Source organism: Cajanus cajan, chromosome 10 (assembly GCF_000230855.2).
Source record: "Cajanus cajan strain Asha chromosome 10, NIPB_CcT2T_4, whole genome shotgun sequence".
Lineage (NCBI taxonomy): Eukaryota > Viridiplantae > Streptophyta > Magnoliopsida > Fabales > Fabaceae > Cajanus > Cajanus cajan.
The window spans coordinates 32178426-32202181 of NC_138526.1; positions in this window are offsets into that span (position 1 = coordinate 32178426).

Below are 23756 nucleotides of genomic sequence, written 5' to 3' on the forward strand. Positions count from 1 at the left end.
TCGCCCCAGGCGAAATACATTATCTAACCATGCTATATCTTATCTCAGGCCCAGAGCCCAAAACAACCTAATTCACACCAAGGTACTGTAGACCCCTAAAATTGTCCGGGTCGGAAATAAAGCTTGAAGACTCTCGAAGACTGAAGGAAGATCAGCCAGAAGGACTTCCAGAAGGCCCAAGGAGGGTTCTCTATAGGTCTAGAGGTCTTAGGATAGCTAAAATAAGAAAAGTGGGAGGAATGAAGCCCAATACGGCCTCCCAGAGGTTCAGTACGGCCGTATTGAAAATTTTGAACTTCAATACGGTCGCACTGAACTCAATACGGCCGTATTGAAGTTTCTGAACTTCAATACGGCTGCATTGAATTCAATACGGCTGCACTGAACTTCAATACGGCTGCACTGAACTTCAATATGGCCGTATTGAGGTTTTTGAACTTCAATACGGCCGTATTGAATTCAATACGGCCGTATTGTAGTTCAAAACTTCAATACGGACCGTATTGACCCCCAGAGACCGTATTGAGCCTCATCCCTATAAATATGACGTCAATGGGACGTCATTCTAGACTTTCAGACTGAGTTTTAACCCTCTTCTTGAGTATTCTGGGTTTTTTTGAGCAGTGCTCTGCCTAGAAATCACTCGGAGAGTTGATCCGACGAAGTTCTTGAGTCACGAGCCATTTGCTTGAGTCTCGAACCTAGTCGAAGGGAAATCCTCCGGATTTCCATAGTTAAAATTTTATAGGAGGGAGCGAGCGGTCTTGTAGAGGGAGGGAACGCCAAAACGCTTCCCAATTTCTGTCAAGATATATAAGAAAGCACGCTTCAAAGGTTTATCTCTTTAAAGTCCCTTCTTTTACCGCTTTCTGTGTGTACATATTTAAACTGTCATCATGTAGATAGTTAATTTATAATTGCTTAGAATAAATAGGGGTAATTTAGTAATTTTGCACTATTATTTTTAAATAATCTGTCATAGGGAACCCGAAAGGGGCGCTGTGGGGTGCTAACACCTTCCCCACGCGTAACCGACTCCCTTACCCGACTCTGGTTGTAATGGCCGAAGTCGATTTTTGAATCGATTGCCTTAAACTTCTTTTTCCAATGTTTTGAGTAAAACATTGGTGGCGACTCCATGAACCCTTCCTTTTTATGAAAACCGCTAATCTATGGAGGGTCCCGCTTGGGATTAACATGGATTGGTGAGCCTTTTAATAAAATTGCTCGTCTGACAAGGTCTCAGTTTGAGAATAAGTCATTCTAGCAATCCATATTTTCAAACAAATAAAAGAGTCCAACCATCCTTCGCGAATGCCGAAAGCCCGTTTCGGGCCGGTGGCGACAGATGGCGACTTCACTGGGGAAGCCTCGAGAGTCAGTCCCATTTAGTGACAGATTATTTTTAACAAATAATAGTTAAAATTACTTTATTACCCCTTGCTTGTATGATAACACGTTTTACCTATTTGGCTTTTAATAACTGTTGTTTGTTTAAATTTCCGCAATTGTTTGAAATACAAACTGCACACAAACCTTTGCACACAACAGTTCCCTCTATACCCGAGGGCATGAGTGGTAAGCCATAGGGAGTTGATGTTAGTACGGCCGGTTGTCGAATGGGTCTATAGGTGCCCGTAGACCGTTGTCGGAAAGCATCACTCAAGGTGATAACCATGAACTCGAGTCCGACAGTGCGTTGGAGCTTTCCATCGACTTACGACGAGAGGAATTGGGTCCCTATAATGGGGGCACCTTGGGGGCCTCAGACCAGTGAGAACAGTTAGAACCACCTTGAATATGCACTTTTCTGCAGGAAACCCCTACCTCGTGATTCGCTCGTGACTGTTCGTGGATGAGTGAATTGTTTGTGTAAATGCTTATGTGCAATTGTTTGTGCATTAATAAATAACCTCGTGATAAGGTCTAAGAATAAATCCCCATGCATGAAAAAAACCATGACATGAGAGGAAAGACCATGTGCGAAAATATAATAAAAGTGAGGAGCATGTGCATCATTACCAATAAGACATCATGCATCCTCATAAACCATGCATTTTAGGTTCACCAATACCTCTTGACATGAGTAAAAGAGACCCATAATTATCGAGTTTCTCCGTTGAGGAGAGATCATAAGTCAAGGAGGGTAGTAACACTCTATTTTAAAAAGGCAGCGCCTTAAAAATGGAGGGTTATCAAGCTCATGTCAAAAGCGTATTCATCCCATAAATAAACTAATTAAACATTCATTTTAGAAAGTGGCTGGTCATCTCTCTGTCCTCACGCGCGCACAGAAAATCAAAAAGATGGACGCGTTAGAGGAACAATATAAGAAGCTTACAGCCGAGCTCTCACAGCTCAAGGAGCAAATGGCGCAAATGATGGAACTCATGCGTCACCACAACATACAAGGGGCTGAGCACAGTGACCATGAGTCCCATCATGTTGGAGGAAGAGTGGAACAAGAGCTGAAAAGTGGGAAGCTAGCTAAACCTTCCCAATCATTTAGAGCTAAGAAGACCTTTGGGAAGAAGAAGGAGGGAGGAGTCAGTGCCATAACCATTTCCTCATCTTCCTCCACTTCGAAGTCAGGAAGATCGCAATTCACCCCTGTGAAGAAGTTTGATAAACTTCCGACCACCTACAGCGATCTCCTGCCGAAGCTAGTGGAAGCACGTCTTCTAGCTTACGTTCCACCAAAGAAGATGGATCCACCTTATCCCGAGTGGTACAAACCACAAGATAAATGCCTATACCACTCGGGGGCACCAGGGCATTCAGCAGAGAACTGCCTAGCTCTCAAACACAAGGTCCAAAGCCTTATTGATGCCGGGTGGATCACTTTTGATTCGACAGCGCCCGACGTGAGCAAGAATCCTCGGCCAAAGCAGGATTAGAGAGAAGAACAAGCCACGATAGGGCCCCTCCTCAATTTTCCATATTCTTCTTTTAGGGACTCATGATCAGTACCCGAGATCATGAGAACCTTTTCATGTAAATAAGGGTTTTACAGTTTTAATACATATCAATAAAGAGGCATTTTTCACATATCATTCTCTCTTTTGTTCTTTTCTCTCTTTCCTCATTAAAAATTCTAAACCTAAACAGAACCAATAAAATAATTATGTCTGTAATTGTTCGCTCTGACCGGGATCCAAAAGTGAATGGGTTGAGTTGGACAGTGATGAGGAGACCATCTCTCCGGATCTGCAAAGATTGCTAGATCAAGAAGCTCGTCAAGAGAAATTGGAGACTGTGAATTTGGGGCATGGCCGAGAGATATAAGAGGTCAACATTGGGACCCATATCAGTGATGAAATAAGGATACATGTTTCCGCTATGATTATAATAAAATCATTCTTCATTGCTTCTTTTCTTGCTTATAATAAAATTCTAAACCACATTATTTTTAACCCTGTTTGAATAAACATGAATGAGGTTAAAATCATCTTAATAATAATAAACCCATATCATTTTTATGTGGAGGTGTGTGTGACAACTTGGAGCACCTTCCCTTGACCTTGACAAATGCCATCATGGGTAAAAAGAAACCTTTCAAAATAAAAGAAGCTCGGCAGGAAACTCAAAAAGGGGACTGCGCAAAAATAAGAGCAAAAGACCCGCTAGGAATCCCACGAAAGGGTGACCTAGGCAAAAGTTAGGGTTACAAAAATAAACAAAAACAAAGGTCCGCTAAAACGCCACAAAAGGGTGTTTTAGGCAAAAATAAGGACAATCAAAAAACAAAAATAAATCCATGATGGTACCATGAACCGAATTCAAAAAGAAAGGTTCGAGGGAAGCTATCCAAGTTGTCGAATCACAACACGACTTTTTAACTTCATAAGTGTTTAATCAAACAAGCCTAAACACATAAGCCTACCTTGGCCATCCATTCTTACAAAAACCATTTTTGAAAAATCAATCCCCTCTAAAACACAAACTTCAGAACAAAAATATCTTTCTTTTCTTTTCTCTCTTGTCCCAAAAGATTTTAGGATAATCTAGTGGAAGCATGGAGAAATAAATCATCACTGAAAATGGATCTAATCTGAATAATAAAATGGTGGAAGAACTGTGCCAAGAATTCAAGATCCAACACCATAACTCTTCCCCATATCGGCCAAAGATGAATGGGGCAGTCGAGGCAACCAATAAGAACATCAAGAAAATAGTGCAAAAGATGGTTGTCTCATTTAAAGACTGGCACGAGATGTTACCCTTCGCTCTCCGTGGTTATAGGACTTCTGTACGCACATCTACAGGAGCTACTCCATTCTCCCTCGTCTATGGGATGGAGGCAGTTCTACCCGTCGAAGTCGAAATACCTTCCCTAAGGGTAATCATGGAAGCAAAACTTTCCGAAGCAGAATGGGTTCAAGGCCGGTATGACCAGTTGAACCTCATTGAAGAAAAACGGCTGAACGCCATATGCCATGGTCAAGCCTATCAGAGGAAGATCAAAAAGGCTTTTGACAAGAAAGTCCACCCTCGAGTCTACCATGAGGGAAAGTTGGTAATGAAGAAATTGCTACCAACTCAAAAGGACAAAATCGGAAAGTGTGCCCCAAATCACGGAGGACCATACGTAGTAAAACGAGCCTTCTCAAGAGGAGCACTGATCCTCACAGACATGGATGGAAAAGAACTTCGATACCCAGTCAACGCTGACGTGGTAAAGAAGTACTATGCTTGAAGACGTTGCTTGCATAGGCCCGCTAGGATGAAAACCCAAAAAGGGCGTCCTAGGCAAAAGTTAGGGCAAAATAAAAAGCCCGCCAGTACAAGGGTACTAGGCAAAACAAAGGCGAATTTATCCCCGCTAGGATATGTCCTAGGCAAAAATTAGGGGCAAAAGAATAAGATACAAAAACAAAGCAAGCAACGGTCACTTGAATCGAAAACCGAAAGGCGGTTCAAGTGATTATCTTCTAGAAGCAAGCGTCTTGCAGCATCTACGCTCCTAGCTCAGGCATCTCATCCGAAGCAACTAGGGGAATGTAAAGAGCAACAATTACAGATATAATTGTTAAGCCCAATGTATATAGCCTACCCTGGCCAGCCATTCTTCAGAAAATCCTTCTGTATATCTTTCTGTAAAAACACTTGTGAATATCAATAAAATATCTATTCATTTTCTCTTCTCTCTTGACCATGTGATTATGCCTCTAAAATTGGTATTTCTAAAAAATTGTATGAAATTCCTTAATAATCGGTCAATAAAGAAAATTGGAGGGGTTCCTATAAAATCCATAATCTCCTGCATAAAAGGCTCACAAAAATATTTCCTCACGTCGATGACAGAAATTCCTCCAAGAAAAGGAGGATAGGGAGAGCCATTCATTTTCTAAAAAAAAAAAAAAAAAAAAAAAAAAAAAAAAAAAACATCAACAAAATTAACTTGCATTTTTGTGCATCACACACACGTTAGTTGCACATTCAAAGACCTTATCATGAGGCAATTGCATAAAATAGAAAAAATAGAAAATTGCTTGTGTATGACAGCAGTCAACAAAAGCCGAAAACGAAAAAAGGCAAGGATACAAACAATACTCCTCAGTTTGTACAGAATAATTGAGCCTGGAGAGGCTTGCTGAAAAAATACTTCCTCAGAATAACTGAGCCTGGAGAGGCTTGCCGAAACAATACTCCCACAGAATAACTGAGCCTGGAGAGGCTCGCCGAAATAATACTCTCTCAGAATAACTGAGCCTGAAGAGGCTTGCCAAAATAATACTCCTCAGAGACATTTCTGTACAGAAAAAGCCAAAACCAACAAAAAAGGCAAAAATACAGAAAAAGCCAAAATCAACAAAGAATACAGAAAAAGCCGAAATCAACAAAAAAGGCAAAAACACAGAAAAAGCCAAAATCAACAAAAAAGGAAAAAATACAGAAAAAGCCAAAATCAACAAAAAGGCAAAATACAGAAAATCCAACAAATTATACAGAATAACTGAGCCTGGAGAGGCTTGCCAAAATAATACTCTCCAAAAGACGTCTCAGCTCGCATTCTCGGGCTGAACAAAAAACCAATTCATCATACAGAATAATTGAGCCTGGAGAGGCTCGCCGAAATAATACTCCCTCATCAGAATAATTGAGCCTGGAGAGGCTTGCCAAAATAATACTCTCTCAAAATAACTGAGCCTGGAGAGGCTCGCAGAAATAATACTCCCCAGAGAAACCTCAACTTCCACTCACGGGCCAAATTCCCCAGTGAAAGCTATCAAACCAAGATCAGCAAAATTCCCCAAGGGAGGCTTGATCATCTAAACAGAATATCCAAGTCGAAAGGACTTAAACTTCCTCAGTGGAAGGTAGCTTTCCAACTCAAGCGATGAGTGAAGCTAAGCCTGAAGAGGCTTTCTAAATAATACTCTGGGATAAATAAACTTTAAATCCCCACTCGCCTACTCAGAGGCACCCCCTCAAGAAAAATCACAAAAGACAAATAATCATTCCCCAAGCGGAATCCGCCACTCAGCCGAACACCAAACATCAAGATAATTCGCCTACTCAGAGGCACTCTTTCAAAAAAAGAAAAAAATCCAAAAGATCAATAACAATTCCCCAAGCGGAATTTGGCTTTTCAGCCAATCATTGAACATCAAGATGATATGCCTAACAGAAGAGGCTAATCAAAATCAATGACAAAATCCCCAGCGGATAATAGCCTACACAGAGGCAACAAAACCAGAAAAACAAAAAGAGTCGCCCGAATAAGGATAACCGGGATACTCAACCACCGTCAAAAGGACGTCAGCCAACCATAAGGCACCGCTCATCTCAGAAAGAGCATCTTTGTGTCTACACCCCAAGGAAACAGAAATTCCTCAATGGGCACCAATTACGCAATGCAAAATTGGGACACAAGAACCTATGAGTAACTGCACATCCCCTAGACGGATCCCTGCGTTATCCAGCCCTCAGCGGCACCAAAATCAAAAACAACCGTCGAAGCAGCATCGTGGACTGTGGAGACAAAACTATCACAAATCCCTGGAGAGGGTAAACTCACGCTACCCAGATGTCCAGAGCACCGAGGTATGCACAATCCCTGGAGAGGGCATACTCAGCTACCCAGATGTCCAGAGCACCGAGGTATGCACAAAGCCTGGAGAGGCAATACTTAGCTACCCAGATGTCCAGAGCACCGAGGTATGCACAAGCTTGGAGAGGCAATACTCAGCTACCCAGATGTCCAGAGCACCGAGGTATGCACAAGCCTGGAGAGGCAATACTCAGCTACCCAGATGTCCAGAGCACCGAGGTATGCACAAGCCTGGAGAGGCAATACTCAGCTACCCAGATGTCCAGAGCACCGAGGTATGCACAAGCCTGGAGAGGCAATACTCAGCTACCCAGATGTCCAGAGAACCGAGGTATGCAATGAGCCTGGAGAGGCGACGACTAATACTCACCCTGGAGAGGGCAAACTCAACCTGGAGAGGCTACTCAGCAATTTTCCACCGGAAGACACTACAAGTCGGAAGGATGGTCTTATTCCCCGGACAATTGGGTCAACTCCTTTACTTATCAACCGGTACACTAAAAGGCCGTTTGACTAAGTAAAGGGGGGGCAGCTGTAGACCCCTAAAATTGTCCGGGTCGGAAATAAAGCTTGAAGACTCTCGAAGACTGAAGGAAGATCAGCCAGAAGGACTTCCAGAAGGCCCAAGGAGGGTTCTCTATAGGTCTAGAGGTCTTAGGATAGCTAAAATAAGAAAAGTGGGAGGAATGAAGCCCAATACGGCCTCCCAGAGGTTCAGTACGGCCGTATTGAACATTTTGAACTTCAATACGGCCGCACTGAACTCAATACGGCCGTATTGAAGTTTCTGAACTTCAATACGGCTGCATTGAATTCAATACGGCTGCACTGAACTTCAATACGGCTGCACTGAACTTCAATACGGCCGTATTGAGGTTTTTGAACTTCAATACGGCCGTATTGAATTCAATACGGCCGTATTGTAGTTCAAAACTTCAATACGGACCGTATTGACCCCCAGAGATCGTATTGAGCCTCATCCCTATAAATATGACGTCAATGGGACGTCATTCTAGACTTTTAGACTGAGTTTTAACCCTCTTCTTGAGTATTCTGGGTTTTTTTGAGCAGTGCTCTGCCTAGAAATCACTCGGAGAGTTGATCCGACGAAGTTCTTGAGTCATGAGCCATTTGCTTGAGTCTCGAACCTAGTCGAAGGGAAATCCTCCGAATTTCCATAGTTAAAATTTTATAGGAGCGAGCGAGCGGTCTTGTAGAGGGAGGGAACGCCAAAACGCTTCCCAATTTCTGTCAAGATATATAAGAAAGCACGCTTCAAAGGTTTATCTCTTTAAAGTCCCTTCTTTTACCGCTTTCTGTGTGTACATATTTAAACTGTCATCATGTAGATAGTTAATTTATAATTGCTTAGAATAAATAGGGGTAATTTAGTAATTTTGCACTATTATTTTTAAATAATCTGTCATAGGGAACCCGAAAGGGGCGCTGTGGGGTGCTAACACCTTCCCCACGCGTAACCGACTCCCTTACCCGACTCTGGTTGTAATGGCCGAAGTCGATTTTTGAATCGATTGCCTTAAACTTCTTTTTCCAATGTTTTGAGTAAAACATTGGTGGCGACTCCATGAACCCTTCCTTTTTATGAAAATCGCTAATCTATGGAGGGTCCCGCTTGGGATTAACATGGATTGGTGAGCCTTTTAATAAAATTGCTCGTCTGACAAGGTCTCAGTTTGAGAATAAGTCATTCTAGCAATCCATATTTTCAAACAAATAAAAGAGTCCAACCATCCTTCGCGAATGCCGAAAGCCCGTTTCGGGCCGGTGGCGACAGGTACGTGCATTATTAATATGAGACCCATACTCACACAAACCCTAACTTTAGCATCGGAGTCTCTTTTGCAGGTAACTCCCCCATCTTGGAGCACCAGCACATCACCAAAGGAGGCTCACCGATCTTACTAGACAGGTCATCTCCATAACCAAATTCTGGTAAGAACAGATAACATCCAAGGCTACAACTTTTGTGAAAACTATAAAATCTAAACCTGTCAATAAAGAACTCGTACGGGTACAACAAATATGCAGTGTAAACATCTCCTACACCAGGTGTAGACCCCTAAAATTGTCCGGGTCGGAAATAAGACTCGAAGACACTCAAAGATCAAAGGAAAGTCAGCCAGAAGGACTCCTAGAAGACCAGAGGATGACTATCTGTAGGTTTAGAGGTCTTAGGGTAGCAAAAAATAAGAAAATAGGAGGGACTAAGCCCAATACGGCCTCTTTTGGGCTCAGTACGGCCCGTATTGCAAAATTGAACTGCAATACGGCCGTACTGAAACCAATACGGCCGTATTGAAGCTTTTGAACCTCAATACGGCCGTATTGAATTCAATACGGCCGTATTGAAGTTCAAAACTTCAATACGGGCCGTATTGACTCCAGGGCCCGTATTGCGCCTGTTCCCTATAAATAAGACGTCATTTGGACGTCATTCTACACTTTTACACACAGTTTTGACTCTCTCCTTGAGTATTCTGGGGTTTTTGAGCAGTGTTCTGCCCTAGAAATCTCTCTGAGAGTCGATCCGACGAAGTTCTGGAATTCCGAGCATTTAGCTTGGAGATTCGAACTAGTCGATAGTAAAAATTATTTTTTAGGAGGGAGCGAGCGAGCTTGTAGAGGGAGGGAGCGCCAAAAAGCCTCCTAGACTTCATTGAAATATATAAAAGCACGCTTCAAGAGGTTTCTTTTCTAAAAATCCCTTCTTTTACCGCTTTCTGATTGTTGCATATTTAAATTTATCATCATGTAGATACTTAATTTACAATCGCTTATAATAAATAGGGGTAATTTAGTAATTTTGCGCTATTATTTAATAAATAATCCGTCATAGGGAACCCTAATGGGGCGCTGTGGGGGTGCTAACACCTTCCCCACACGTAACCGACTCCCTTACCCAACTCTGGTTGTGATGACCAAAGTTGATTTACAAAAATCAATTGCCTTATCCCTTTTTCCAATGTTTTGAGTAAAACATTGGTGGCGACTCCAAGAACCCTACCTTTTTGCGAAAACCACTAATCCATGGAGGGTCCCGCTTGGGATTAATATGGATTGGTGAATCATTTTAATAAAATTGTTAGTTCGACAAGGTCTCAGTTTGAGAATAAGTCGTTCTAGCAATCCATCATTTTTCAAATTGAAAACGAGTCCAACCATCGTCGCGATTGCCAAGGTCCGTTTCGGCGGGTGGCGACAGATGGCGACTCCACTGGGGAAGCCTCGAGAGTCAATCTCATTTAGTGATGGATTATTTTTAAAATAATAGTTTAAAATTACTTCATTACCCCTTGCTTGCATGATAACATGCTTTATTTATTTGGCTTTAATAACTGTTGTTTGTTTAATTTTCCGCAATTGTTTGAAATACAAACTGCACACGAACCTTTGCACACAACAGTTCCCTCTATACCCGGGGGCATGAGTGGCAAGCCATAGGGAGTGGATGTTAGTACGGCCGGTTGTCGAATGGGTCTATAGGTACCCGTAGACCGCTGTCGAAAAGCATCACTCAAGGTGATAACCATGAACTCGAGTCCGACAGTGCGTTGGAACTTTCCATCGACTTACGACGAGAGGGATTGGGTCCCTATAATGGGGGCACCTTGGGGGCCTCAGACCAGTGAGAACAGTTAGAACCACCTTGAATATGCACTTTTCTGCAGGATACCCCTACCTCGTGATTCGCTCGTGACTGTTCGTGGATGAGTGAATTGTTTGTGTATAGGTTTATGTGATATTGTTTGTGCATTAAAAATAAACTTCGTGATAAGGTCTAAGAATAAACCCCATGCATAAAAATGTCATGGCATGAGAGTAAAAAGACCATGTGTGAAAATATAAATAAAAGTGAGGAGCATGTGCATCATTATCAATAAGACATCATGCATCCTCATAAACCATGCATTTTAGGTTCACCAATACCTCTTGACATGAGTAAAAGAGACCCATAATTATCGAGATTCTCCGTTAGGGAGGGATCATAAGTCAAGGAGGGCGGTAACACTCCGTTTTAAAAAGGCAGCGCCTTAAAAATGGAGGGTTATCAAGCTCATGTCAAGAGTGTATTCATTCCATAAAATAAACTAATTAAGCATCCATTTTAGAAAGTGGCTGGTCATCTCTCCGTCCTCACACGCGCGCAGAAAAAGAAGATGGAAGCACTGGAGGACCAAAATAAGAAGCTCACAGCCGAGCTCTCGCAGCTCAAAGAACAAATGGCGCAAGTGATGGAGCTCATGCGTCATCATAATGTACATGGGTCTCACCACAGTGACCATGAGGAGGAGGAGCACGAAGAAGAACCTCCGCGAGCTGCACCCCTTGGGGCGGGGATCATGATTAAAGAGCCCGAGGTTTCGAAGGAACAATTCCATGCTCTTGAAGATCGGCTAAGGGCTTTGGAGGGGCATGATTTTGACATCAAAGATGCCGCCGATATGTGCTTGGTGAGGGACATCCAATTCCCTCCCAAATTTAAAGTGCCAGATTTCCCAAAGTATGTGGGATCGACTTGCCCCAAAAGTCATCTCACCATGTATTGCCGAAAAATGGCTGCATATGCTACCAATGAAAAGCTCTTAATCCATTGCTTCCAAGAGAGCTTAGCTGAAACTACACTCAATTGGTATATGCAGCTAGATGGAAATCAAGTGTGCACATGGAGGCAGTTGGTCGATGCCTTTCTCAAGCGCTATAAGTATAACATCGACCTAACACCCGACAGGTCCGATCTTCAAGCCTTGAGTAAAACAAATGATGAATCTTTCAAGGCGTACGCCCAACGATGGAGGGAGTTGGCGGCACAGATAGAGCCTCCGCTGTCGGATAAGGAGACGGTGTCCTTGTTCATAAATTCGTTGACCGGTCCCTATTATGACAAAATGATAGGGAACACGACAACACTCTTCTCGGACATCATCACCATCGGAGAAAGGGTGGAACAAGGGCTGAAAAGTGGGAAGCTACCCAAGCCTTCCCAACCATTCGAAGCTAAGAAGACCTTCGGGAGGAAGAAGGAGGGAGGAGTCAACGCCATAACCATTTCTTCATCTTCTTCCACTTCGAAGTCAGGAAAGTCACAATATAACCCTGTGAGGAAGCTTGATAAACTTCCAACCACATATAGCGACCTCCTGCCGAAGCTAGTAGAAGCTCATCTTCTAGCTTACGTTCCACCAAGAAAGGTGGATCCACCTTACCCCGAGTGGTACAAACCACAAGATAAATGTCTATACCACTCGGGGGCACCAGGACATTCAACGGAGAACTGTAGAGCTCTCAAATATAAGGTCCAAGACCTTATTGATGCTGGGTGGGTCACCTTCGATTCGACAGCGCCCGACGTAAGCAAGAATCCTCTACCGAAGCAGGAGTAGGGAGAAGATCAAGCCACGATAGGGCCCCTCCATATTTTTCTTTTCTTTTAGGGGCTCATGATCAGTACCCGAGGTCATGAGAACCTTTTCATATGAATAAAGGGTCTTTGTACAAATTTTAATACATATCAATAAAGAGGCATTTTTCACACATTATTCTCTCATTTGTTCTTTTCTCTCTCTCATTAATATTAATAATTCTAAACCTAAACAGAACCAATAAAACAATTATGTCTGTGATTGTTCGCTCTGACCGGGATCCGAAAGTTGAGGATGAATGGGTTGAGTTGGACAGTGATGAGGAGACCATCTCTCCGGACTTGCAAAGACTGCTAGATCAAGAGGCTCGTCTACTCCAACCGCATCAAGAGGAATTGGAGACCGTGAATTTGGGGCAAGGCCAAGAGAAAAAAGAAATCAACATTGGGACCCATATCAGTGATGAGATAAGGGAACAATTGATCCAGTTGTTAAGGGAATACAAAGATGTATTTGCGTGGTCGTACCATGATATGCCCGGTTTGGACTCTAATATCGTTGAGCACAAATTACCACTGAAAGAAGGGTTTCGACCCGTCAAACAAAAGCTCCGACGAGTCAAGCCCGAATGGTCTTTAAAGATCAAAGAGGAGGTGGAAAAACAATTAGACGCGGGATTCTTGATTGTATCCCAATATCCCGAATGGCTGGCTAACATAGTGCCAGTCATTAAAAAGAATGGAAAGGTTAGAGTTTGTGTTGATTACAGGGATCTTAATCGCGCCAGTCCAAAGGACGATTTTCCCTTACCACACATCGATACATTGGTGGATCATACAGCCACAAACACCTTCTATTCCTTCATGGATGGGTACTCTGGGTACAACCAAATCAAGATGAATGTGGAAGACCGCGAGAAGACTTCCTTCATTACACCCTGGGGTACTTTTTGCTACAGGGTAATGCCTTTTGGACTCAAGAATGCGGGTGCCACCTATCAACGAGCGATGGTGACATTATTCCACGATATGATCCACAAAGAAATTGAAGTATATGTGGATGACATGATCGCAAAGTCAAAAGATGAGATGGACCATGTCCAATATTTGAGAAAATTATTCAATCAGCTTCGCAAGTATCAGCTTAAGCTAAATCCAGCTAAGTGTACTTTCGGAGTTCGGTCGGGTAAGCTTCTCGGGTTCATCGTCAGCAAAAAAGGCATAGAGGTGGACCCCGATAAAGTAAAGGCAATAATGGAAATGCCTCCTCCTAAAACCGAGAAAGAAATAAGAGGATTCCTCGGCAGGGTGAACTACGTCGCAAGGTTCATCGCACAGTTGACTGACACGTGCAAACCAATATTTAGGCTGTTGCGCAAAAATCACTCCGAATCTTGGGATGAGAACTGCTGTAGACCCCTAAAATTGTCCGGGTCGGAAATAAAGCTTGAAGACTCTCGAAGACTGAAGGATAATCAGCCAGAAGGACTCCTGGAAAGCCCTAGGAGGGTTCTCTGTAGGTCTAGAGGTCTTAGAATAGCTAAAAATAAAGAAGTGGAGGGAAAAAGCCCAATACGGCCGTACTGAACTTAATACGGCCGTATTGAAGCTTCAATACGGCCGTACTGAAGTCAGTACGACCGTATTGACACTTCAATACGACCGCTGCGAACTCAATACGGGCGTATTGAAATTTTTGACTTTCAATACGACCGTATTGAACTCCAATACGACCGTATTGAAGTTCAAAAATTTCAATACGGCCGTATTGGCCCTGTAGGCCGTACTGCGCCTATTCCCTATAAATATGACGTCAATTGGACGTCATTCCACACTTTTGCACTCAGTTTTGACTCCCTCCTTGAGTATTCTGGGGTTTTTGAGCAGTGTTCTGCCCTAGAAATCTCTCTGGGAGTCGATCCGACGAAGTTCTGGAATTCCGAGCACTTAGCTTGGAGATCCGAACCTAGTCGAGGGGAAATCTCTTTGATTCCCTTAGTTAAAATTTTGTTCTAGGAGAGCGAGGAGCGGGCTTGTAGAGCGAGGGAACGCCAAAACGCTTCCCAGTTCATTTTTATAAAAGCACGCTTCAAGAGGTTTCCCTTCAATCCTTCCTTTTACTGCTTTCTGTGTGAATATTTAAACTGTCATCATGTAGATAGTCAATTTATAATTGCTTAGAATAAATAGGGGTAATTTAGTAATTTTATACTGTTCTGTTAAAAATAATCTGTCATAGGGAACCCGAAAGGGGCGCTGTGGGGTGCTAACACCTTCCCCACGCGTAACCGACTCCCTTACCCAACTCTGGTTGTAGCGGCCAAAGTTGATTTTTAAATCAATTGCCTTATCCCTTTTTCCAATGTTTTGAGTAAAACATTGGTGGCGACTCCACGAACCCTCCTTTTGCGAAAACCACTAATCCATGGAGGGTCCCGCTTGGGATTAATATGGATTGGTGAGCCTTTTAATAAAATTGCTCGTTTGACGAGGTCTCAGTTTGAGAATAAGTCATTCTAGCAATCCACTATTTTTAAACAATTAAACGAGTCCAACCATCCTTCGCGAATGCCGAAAGCCCGTTTCGGGCCGGTGGCGACAGATGGCGACTCCACTGGGGAAGCCTCGAGAGTCAGTCCCATTTAGTGACAGATTATTTTTAACAAATAATAGTTAAAATTACTTCATTACCCCTCACTTGTATGATAACATGTTTATCTATTTGGCTTTAAATAACTGTTGTATGTTTAAAATTTCGCAATTGTTTGAAATACAAACTGTACACAAACCTTTGCACACAACAGTTCCCTCTATACCCGGGGGCATGAGTGATTAACCATAGGGAGTGGATGTTAGTACGGCCGGTTGTCGAATGGGTCTATAGGTGCCCGTAGACCGTTGTCGGAAAACATCACTCAAGGTGATAACCATGAACTTGAGTCCGACGGTGCGTTGGAACTTTCCATCGACCTACGACGAGAGGAATTGGGTCCCTATAATGGGGGCACCTTGGGGGCCTTTGACCAAGTGAGAACAGTTAGATCCTCCTTGAATATGCACTTTTCTGCAGGAGACCCCTACCTCGTGATTCGCTCGTGACTGTTCGTGGATGAGTGAATTGTTTGTGCATTTTTATGTGACATTGTATGAGCATACATTTGCACCTTTTAAACATACAACATTCTTTTTTAAATAAAAAGAATAAATAGAAATAAAGATCTTCTAGTACATGGTGTTAACATCTACCTTCATTGCATTCATATAGGTAGTTTCCCTTTTCATGCAAAAAATACAAAAAAAAAGATACAAAATATTCAAAAGAAAAATATGTATTTACCCAAACCAAGCAATATCATGCATCATCTTAGGAAAATCCTAAAAACATGATAATGCTTAGTTCAATAAACACAATGCATGCATATTCAACATCATCATCTCATGCATATAGATCATGGAGGGATCTAGGAATCATTCATTTCATACATCCCTCCTAGTAATTCAGTAATAAACATAAATAAAAAGAAAGGATTAAATCGATGCGTATGTTCAAAAATGGATCGCACGCCGTTCGTCATCAAGTGTAAGCCAACAACCGCGCCAAGCGAGCGCACATCAACTCCGTTGTTGGTAATCAAGACGAATAAAGGGGAAGGTCCGACACCATTAAGGATCACCGCTCCAAGACCTTTCCCCTACGAATCAAATAAGGCTGTGCCGTGGATATACGACATCCACTCTTCTGCCGACAGCGATATCTCCAACATCGCTGGACTTGGGGGCATGACTAGGAGTGGCAGGATCTACACTCCCGATGATCTTCATGATAAAGCTCCCAAGAATAAAGAAAAAGAAAAGATAAAACCGAGGAAAATAAAGAATCCGAGGAGGAGACAGACGAGCTGTTAAAGTTTATCCGACAGAGTGAGTACTCCATCGTGGATCAACTTCATAGGACGCCAGCAAAGATTACGCTGTTGTCGTTGATCCTAAGTTCCGAACCGCATCGGCAAGCTCTGTCGAAATTCTTGAACGAGGCATACGTGTCGCACACTATCTCCCAAGACGAGTTTGAGGGGATTGTTAGTCACAGCAAGGCTAATGATCACCTCACCTTCATCGATGAAGAAATCCTCGCCGAGGGATCAAACCACAACAAGCCCTTGCACATCTCTATAAAGTGCAAGGAGTATCACATCACTAAAGTCTTGGTAGATAATGGATCTTCCTTGAACGTAATGCCAAAAAGAGCGCTCGAGCAAGTGGCAATCAAGGGAATCCAAATGTGCCCGAGCAACATGATCGTTCGAGCCTTCGATGGATCTAAAAGAGAAGTGGTGGGAGAGATCAATCTTCCAATCCAAATTGGACCCACTATCTTCAACGTCGAATTTCAAGTGATGGATATCACTCCCGCATACAGCTATCTCCTCGGCCGACCTTGGATTCATGATGCGAAAGCTATTCCTTCTACGCTCCACCAGAAAGTCAAGTTCATAGTGGGTGACAAACTGGTGACCGTACAAGCTAAAGATGACATACTCATCAGCAAGCCATCCAACATACTTTATGTGGATGCAGCAGAGGAAGCTTTAGAAACCGCCTTCCAAGCATTGGAGATCGCCAATGTTGAAACGTTTCCCCGAGAAATGAAGAAGGTAGCCTCCATGCTCACCAAGAACGGATACTTGCCAGGACAAGGATTAGGCAAGGACTCCCAAGGAATCCCGGAGCTACCCATTATCAAGGATAATCCGGGGAAACAAGGGTTAGGATACAACCCTTATAAAGATCAAAGAACGAAGAGGAATCAAGATCCTTCTCGACGTTCTTTAAGCCAGATCTTTAGGAAGGCCGGTTCACAAGCGTCAAGGCCGGTCGTCGTCGTCAAAATGTTTTTCTCCTTCTAATAGGGATGTGTAAATTCAGTGACTATTAGAGATCACTCCTCGGGGACAGCCCGACCCCCGAGCCTCGATAGGGCACATGTTTCCGCTGCGATTATAATAAAATCATTCTTCATTAATTCTTTATTGCTTCTTTTCTCGCTTGCAATAAAATTCTAGACCACATTATTTTAACCCTGTTTGAATAAACATGAATGAGGTTAAAATCATCTTAATAATAATAAACCCACATCATTTTTATGTGGAAGTGTGTGTGTCAACTTGGAGCACCTTTTCTTGGCCTCAATAAGTGCCGTCATGGATAAAAGAAATCCATTCAGGACAAAAATCCTAAAAAAACAAAAAGCTCGGCAGGAAACCCAAAAAGGGGGCTGCACAAAAATAAGAGCAAAAGACCCGCTAGGAATCCCACAAAAGGGTGACCTAGGCAAAAATTAGGGTTACAAAATAATGAACAAAAACAAAAGCCCGCTAAGACATCACAAATGGGTGTTTTAGGCAAAAGTTAGGGCCGTCAAAAAAGAAAAACAAAATAAATCCATGATGGTACCATCAATCGAATTCAACAAGGGGCTCAAGAAAAGCTATCCAAGTTGTCAAAGCACAATCATTAATAACAAAGATGTGCTTAACCTCATAAGTGTTTAATCGAACAAGCCTAAACACATAAGCCTACCATGGCCAGCCATTCTTACAAAAACCATTTTTCAAAAATAAAATAATCCCCTCTAAAACACAAACTTTTGAAAATATATATCCTTTCCTTCTTTTCTCTCTTGTCCCAACGATTTTTGAATAATCTAGTGGAAACATGGAGATATAGTGGTCAATAGGAGGGTTGACACATCTTCTAAAGAAAGGGAAGAATCATTTGGTTGATGACACCAAAATCAAATATGCATCATTCCTCGGTAACAGAAATCGGCAGAGCACAGTCCGTCTGGAGGAATGGCAAAATCCAAACACAAAAACGCATCGGTTAATTCTTTTGAAAAAAGAATCAAATAGAATTAGGTGCATCATACTGCATACATGCATACAGATGATAGGTGTACTGGAAGATCACTTATTCTCTGTTTATTGAAAAAACAAAATATATAAACTTCAGAAAAAACAATACGCCCGTATCATGTTCAGTACGCCCGTACCAAAATTAGGGTTATGAACAAATTTTCAATTCAATACGGGCATACTGAAATGGATGCGGCCGTATTGGCCATAAAGAAATTTTCAAAGACCTCGTCATGAGGCAACCACACAAAAATAGAAAAATAGAAAATTGCTTGTGTATGACAGCAGCAAACAAAATGCAAAGATTCAGAAAATCAACAGCGTCATACAGAATAACTGAGCCTGGAGAGGCTTGCCGAAAGAATACTCTCAGAATAACTGAGCCTGGAGAGGCTTGCCGAAAAAATACTCTCAGAATAACTGAGCCTGGAGAGGCTTGCCGAAAAAATACTCTCAGAATAACTGAGCCTGGAGAGGCTTGCCGAAAAAATACTCTCAGAATAACTGAGCCTGGAGAGGCTTGCTGAAATAATACTCTTTAAGAATAACTGAGCCTGGAGAGGCTCGCCAAAATAATACTCTCAAAATAATTGAGCCTGGAGAGGCTCGCCGAAATAATACTCTCTCATAAAAACTGAGATATTTCTGTACAGAAAAAGCCGAAAAACAACAAAAAAGGCAAAAATACAGAAAAAGCCAAAACCAACAAAAAAAGGCAAAAATACAGAAATCAACAAAAATACAGAAAAAGCCGAAATCAACAAAAAAGGCAAAAACACAGAAAAAGCCAAAATCGAAAAAAGGGCAAAATACAGAAAATCCAACAAATCATACAGAATAATAAAGCCTGGAGAGGCTTGCAGAAATAACACTCTCAGAATATTTGAGCCTGGAGAGGCTTGCAGAAATAATACTTCCTCAGAATAACTAAAGCCTGGAGAGGCTTGCAGAAATAATACTCCCCCAACTGTACAGAATAAATGAGCCTGGAGAGGCTCGCAGAAATAATACTCCCCAGAAAAACCTCAACTCAAGCTCACGGAACGAATCCCCAGCGAGAGCTATCAAAGCAAAATCGACGCAATCCCCAATGGAAGTGCGATCATCCAAACAGTATATACAAGTCAAAGGACTTAACACTTCCTCAGTGGAAGATAGCTCTCCGACTCAAAGCGCTGAGTGAGGCTAAGCCTGCAGAGGCTTCCTAAATAATACTCTGGGATACATAAGATCCCTCATTCCCCAATCGCCTACTCAGAGGCATCCCTGCAAAAAGAGAAAAATCAAAAATATCAATAAGTATTCCCCAAGCGGAATTTGACACTTAGCCAAACACTGGACTTCAAATCCTCAGTCGCCTACTCAAGAGGCACCCCTTTAAAAAGAGAAAAAATCAAAAAAAAATCAATAACCATTCCCCAAGAGGAATTCGGCATTCAGCCAATCATCAAACATCAAGATAATTCGCCTATTCAGAGGCACTCCTTCAAAAGGAAAAATCATAAAAAAGATCAATAATCATTCCCCAAGTGGAATCCGGCTCTCAGCCTATCATTGAACATCAAGATGATCTGCCTAACAGAAGAGGCCAATCACAACCAATGACAAAATCCCCTAGCGGATAACAGCCTACACAGAGGCAACAAAATCCAGAAAATCAAAAAGAGATACCCGAATAAGGATAAACCGGGATACTCCACCAACGTCGAAAGGACGTCAGCCAATCATAAGGCACCGCTCACATCAGAAAGAGCATCTTTGTGTCTGCACCCAAAGGAATCAGAAATTCCCCAGTGGGAACCAACTACGCAATGGAAAGTTGGGACACAAGAACCTATGAGTAACTGCACATCCCCTAGACGGATCCCTGCGTTATCCAGCCCTTAGTGGCACAAAATCAAAAAACAACCGTCGAAGCAGCATCGTGGACTGTGGAGACAAAATCATCACGAATCCCTGGAAAGGAGATATTCACGCTACCCCCGTCGTCACAAACACGGAGGTATGCAGCTTCCGGCTCGGGCAATGAGCGAAGCTATCTCTGGAAAAGGGGTACTCACCGCTTACCGTTGTCACAAAGGTACTTAGCTTCCGGCTCAAACAAAGAGTGAAGCTAAGCCTGGAGAGACGGTACTTACGGCTTCCAGCTTGGACAACAAGCAAAGCAAGGCCTGGAGAGGCAAAACTCATACTGCTCACCGTCGTCACAAAGGTGCTTAGCTTCCGGCTCGAACAAAGAGTGAAGTTAAGCCTGGAGAGACGGTACTCACAGCTTCCAGCTTGGGCAACAAGCAAAGCAAGGCCTGGAGAGGCAAAACTCATACTGCTCACCGTCGTCACAAAGGTGCTTAGCTTCCAGCTCGAACAAAGAGTGAATTTAAGCCTGGAGAGACGGTACTTACGGCTTCCAGCTTGGACAACAAGCAAAGCAAGGCCTGGAGAGGCAAAACTCATACTGCTCACCGTCGTCACAAAGGTGCTTAGCTTCCGGCTCGAACAAAGAGTGAAGTTAAGCCTGGAGAGACGGTACTCACAGCTTCCAGCTTGGGCAACAAGCAAAGCAAGGCCTGGAGAGGCAAAACTCACACTGCTCACCGTCGTCGCAAAGGTGCTTGGTTTCCGGCTCAAACAAAGAGTGAAGCTAAGCCTGGAGAGGCGGGTACTCAACCATCAGCGTCATCAGAGGTGCGTTGATGTCCAACTTCCGGCTCGAGCGTCGAGTGAAGTTGACCTTGGAGAAGGTAAATTCAGCTACCGAGGATGTCAAAAGCGCCGAGGTATGCACCCACCTGGAGAGGCTACTCAACATTTTTCCACCGGAAGACGCTACAAGTCAGAAGGTCGGCACAATACCCGGACAATTGGGTCAACTCCTTTACTTGTCAGCCGATACACCAAAAGGCCGTCCGACTAAGTAAAGGGGGGGCAGCTGTAGACCCCTAAAATTGTCCGGGTCGGAAATAAAGCTTGAAGACTCTCGAAGACTGAAGGATAATCAGCCAGAAGGACTCCTGGAAAGCCCTAGGAGGGTTCTCTGTAGGTCTAGAGGTCTTAGAATAGCTAAAAATAAAGAAGTGGAGGGAAAAAGCCCAATACGGCCGTACTGAACTTAATACGGCCGTATTGAAGCTTCAATACGGCCGTACTGAAGTCAGTACGACCGTATTGACACTTCAATACGACCGCTGCGAACTCAATACGGGCGTATTGAAATTTTTGACTTTCAATACGACCGTATTGAACTCCAATACGACCGTATTGAAGTTCAAAAATTTCAATACGGCCGTATTGGCCCTGTAGGCCGTACTGCGCCTATTCCCTATAAATATGACGTCAATTGGACGTCATTCCACACTTTTGCACTCAGTTTTGACTCCCTCCTTGAGTATTCTGGGGTTTTTGAGCAGTGTTCTGCCCTAGAAATCTCTCTGGGAGTCGATCCGACGAAGTTCTGGAATTCCGAGCACTTAGCTTGGAGATCCGAACCTAGTCGAGGGGAAATCTCTTTGATTCCCTTAGTTAAAATTTTGTTCTAGGAGAGCGAGGAGCGGGCTTGTAGAGCGAGGGAACGCCAAAACGCTTCCCAGTTCATTTTTATAAAAGCACGCTTCAAGAGGTTTCCCTTCAATCCTTCCTTTTACTGCTTTCTGTGTGAATATTTAAACTGTCATCATGTAGATAGTCAATTTATAATTGCTTAGAATAAATAGGGGTAATTTAGTAATTTTATACTGTTCTGTTAAAAATAATCTGTCATAGGGAACCCGAAAGGGGCGCTGTGGGGTGCTAACACCTTCCCCACGCGTAACCGACTCCCTTACCCAACTCTGGTTGTAGCGGCCAAAGTTGATTTTTAAATCAATTGCCTTATCCCTTTTTCCAATGTTTTGAGTAAAACATTGGTGGCGACTCCACGAACCCTCCTTTTGCGAAAACCACTAATCCATGGAGGGTCCCGCTTGGGATTAATATGGATTGGTGAGCCTTTTAATAAAATTGCTCGTTTGACGAGGTCTCAGTTTGAGAATAAGTCATTCTAGCAATCCACTATTTTTAAACAATTAAACGAGTCCAACCATCCTTCGCGAATGCCGAAAGCCCGTTTCGGGCCGGTGGCGACAACTGTCAACAGGCTTTTGATAAGGTCAAACAGTGCTTGGCCAATCCACCAGTATTGGTGCCACCTGTCGAGGGAAGACCATTAATCCTCTACTTGACCGTGCTTGATGAGTCCGTGGGAGCCGTGCTAGGACAACAGGACGAAACTGGAAAGAAAGAACAAGCCATTTACTACTTGAGCAAGAAATTTCTCGATTATGAAACCCGCTACACGCCATTAGAAAAGACATGCTGTGCGTTAGCGTGGGCAACACAACGGCTCAGGCAGTATATGATAAGGCATACTACTTGGTTGGTTTCCAAAATGGATCCGATCAAGTACGTGTTCGACAAGCCAATAATCACTGGGAAGATTTCCCGATGGCAAGTGCAATTATCAGAATTTGACATCATACATGTCACACAAAAGGCCATCAAAGGCAGTACCCTAGCTGATTACCTAGCACACGGGCCGACCAACGACTACCAATCCCTTCAAGATGATTTCCCCGATGAGCATATAATGAGTATACAACATGAAGAACCTAAAGATGATGCATGGACTACGTATTTTGATGGAGCCTCCAACATGCTTGGACGAGGGATTGGCACAGTGCTAATCTCTCCACAAGGAAAACACATTCCCATAACAGCAAGACTCAACTTTGACTGTACAAACAACATGGCTGAATACGAGGCTTGCGCGTTGGGAATCCAAGCAGCTGTCAACAATGGTATCCTAAAGCTCAAAGTGTTTGGTGACTCGGCCCTAGTCATCTACCAACTACGAGGTGATTGGGAAGTCCGAAACCCTAAACTGATACCATATGTTGAGCACATCAAAGATCTAACACAACTCTTCCAAAGTGTCGTCTTTGAATACATTCCAAGGGAGGAAAATCAGTTTGCTGACGCTCTTGCTACACTCTCGTCAATGTTCGCCTTGGAAAATGAGCATGAAATGCCCATCATCAATATCCGGCGGCATGATAAGCAAGCGTTCTGCCTTCTGATAGATGAAGCTATTGATGATCATCCATGGTTCCATGACATCAAGCAATATTTGACAAAAGGGGAATATCCTGATACGGCCAATGATAATGACAAAAAGCATATCCGTAGAAGGGCCATGGGATTTCTGCTAGTCGGTGAAACCCTCTACAAGAAGAATTATGACTCGGTGTTGTTGAGATGTATAGACCAAACCGAAGCTCAAAACATGATCAAAGAAGTACATGAGGGGGTTTTCGGTACCCATATCCCCGGGCCTGCAATGGCTAAAAAGATCCTTAGGGCGGGATACTATTAG